Below are 2,847 nucleotides of genomic sequence, written 5' to 3' on the forward strand. Positions count from 1 at the left end.
CAGGTCCCGCCTGGAATGATTGGCAAAGCGCTCACTGACAGTGTGGAAGCATCTGTGGTGAAGTGGGTGGCCTAGTCCATCTCCAAGGACTGGCTGAAGCTTGAAGAGGAACTGGCCACCTTCTGATGCTCTATCTTAAAGTCTGTCACTATCACCTGCTTGTATGTCAACTCATTGGCTGTGAAGATGAGCTGAGTGCCCTGTTGTCCACCTTCTTAGTGAAGCACTTGAAACTGTCCATCTTGCTCTCCCACTCCCAAAGGTTGAGTGTCACCCTGGGGTTAGGCTCAGGGCCAAGGAGAGTCTGGCACTCACCATCTCAACCTTCCTCTTGTCCCGTCTCCAGGCTGTCTCTTCAGTGCTGGTGGAGCACATCAGGAAGTGACAAAAGCTGTGGCACTGTGCCCGTACCACCCAGAAGCTGGCCGTGTGCTTCATCGATCAGATTGGGCCCTTTCTGCACTTGAACACCAATGTCACTTCACCACAGGTTGGCTCACAGCAACCTCTGTCTCCTGGGTTCAAGCGATTCTCTGGCCTCAGCCTCCTGAGTATCTGAGATTACACATGCCTGCCAATACGCTTTGCTAAATTTTGTATTTTTAGTAGAGACGGGTTTCATCATGTTGGCCAGGCTGGTCTCAAACTGCTGACCTCAAGTGATCCACCTGCCCTGGCATCCCAAAACGTTGGCATTAGAAGTGTGAGCCACCGCGCCTGGCCAAGCACAAAGCTTTTCACATAAAAATGGAAATGAACATTTTAGTGTTTCGTGTAATTCATAAAATGCAATTATTTTGGATTCTACTATATAATAAACATCCATATGTGGGGTAAAGTGCTTGGATGCCAATAATTCAGTTGTGATTGTGGGTGGGAAGAGTTGAGATGGTGCAAATAAACTTTAAATTTTTTTTTATTTTCAAGATGGAGTCTCGCTCTGTCACCCAGGCTGGAGTGCAGTGGTGCAATCTCAGCTCACTGCAACCTCTGCCTCCCGGATTCAAGCAATTCTCTCTCTCAGCCTCCCTAGTAGCTGGGATTACAGGTGTCCACCACCACACGCAGAAAATTTTTTTTTTTTTTTAACTTTTAGTAGAGATGGAGTTTCACCAACTTGGCCAGGCTGGTCTTGAACTCCTGACCTCATGACACACCTGCCTTGGCCTCCCAAAGTGCTGGGATTACAGGCATGAGCCACCATGCCCGGCTGCTGCAAAGAAACTTTAAAAGTGACATGAGCCAGGCACGGTGACTCATGCCTGTAATCCCAGCACTGTGGGAGGCTGTGGCAGGCAGATCACAAGGTCAGGAGTTCGAGAACGGCCTGCTTAAGATGGTGAAACCCTGTTTCTACTAAAAACACAAACCTCAGTCAAGTGTAATAGCGGATGCCTGTAGTCTCAGCTACTCGGGAGGCTGAGGCAGGAGAATTGCTTGAACCCAGGAGGTGGAGGTTGCAGTGAGCCGAGATGGCACCACAACACTCCACCCTGGGTGGTGGAGTGAGACACTGCCTCAAAAGAAAAAAGAAAAAAAAAATGTGGTATGAACCACAGCTAAACTACAGTCAAATAGAGTGTAAACCAAAACATCTCAAAGTGTATCATCAGTTATCAGGCAATAACATGCAATTTCTAGAACCTAACTTAAATGCAGCTTTTAAAGACATTTTAAACATGTCAGTTGAGTCAGATTTGTTGAATAAAGTTAGCAAATGGGTATCTCTTGAAAATGAGAGCTCCAGGGAATTAAAAAACGTAAAATTCCCATTTCCTTTCTGTGTTAACAGAGCTAATTATGATCTTTACTTAACATGCATAAGTCAACAGAACAACTCAGTATTTCACCAAATTAAAAACAAGAATTATATTAGAGAAGTGAAACCCAAAAGAGAAACGGTGATATAACTAACTTCAGTCAAGTCGTTCTTACGGGCAGCCGGGGAATCTATTTTCTGTTGAGTCCTATACTAGAAAGATTTTCTACACAAGGTGACTCTGGGTCTCGCCTTGTAGGAAGAGTGCTGAGAAAATATTTCACCCACTCTTTCTCCATAAGGAGCTTGGTGCTGATCATTGCTCTTTTCTTATTCGATCTGTAAAGATAGCAAAGACAAAGGCTTAGTGTTTCATTTTTCCTTAAATGATTCTTAATGACTTGCAGTTTTTAAAAACTTGCCCTGAGAGTAAACCAAATAACCCACTAAACAGCTTTCACACCGAGGATGTGTGAGGGCATACCTGTTGTGGGTAGATTTATGAATCCTAAAATCGCTCTAAAGGTTACCGTGTTTCTAAGGTGGTTTTATATATATTGAAATTCACAGTTCAAACAAAGTAGACACATGGAAGACAAATGGCTATCAGTGATGTATGGCTCAAAAGGCAAAACTTGCTGCCTTGTAAAACGGCTCTATTTTAAGATTCTGAAGATTCCATTAGAAATACTTGTATTTAAAGGGTAACAACATGGGACAATGAATATGTTGATTTGCTTGATTATAAGAACCACTTCACTAGAAATAATTTTATCAAAATGTCACATTGCACTCCTTAACGAGGGTTGGAGAAAGCCAGCGTGACAGAAAAAATTTAGGAATGACGGCGCTCAGTAAACCAGTTTCAGGCTTCACAAGGGTGAAGGGTACATTTCACCCATTATTTAGGAACAATTGAACATTTGGCACTGAGGAATAATTCAGAGCCACAACTCCTAGGGGAGAACTAGATTGGTTGGGGATCAAAAAGAACTAAAGCGTCTCTGAAGGCAATTAAGGCTAGCCCCCAACACTGTGACCAAGGCACTGGAAGTGATGTGGAGCTGTTCTTGCCTTCAACACACCTC

The sequence above is a fragment of the Papio anubis genome, unplaced genomic scaffold (assembly GCF_008728515.1).
Source record: "Papio anubis isolate 15944 unplaced genomic scaffold, Panubis1.0 scaffold708, whole genome shotgun sequence".
NCBI lineage: Eukaryota > Metazoa > Chordata > Mammalia > Primates > Cercopithecidae > Papio > Papio anubis.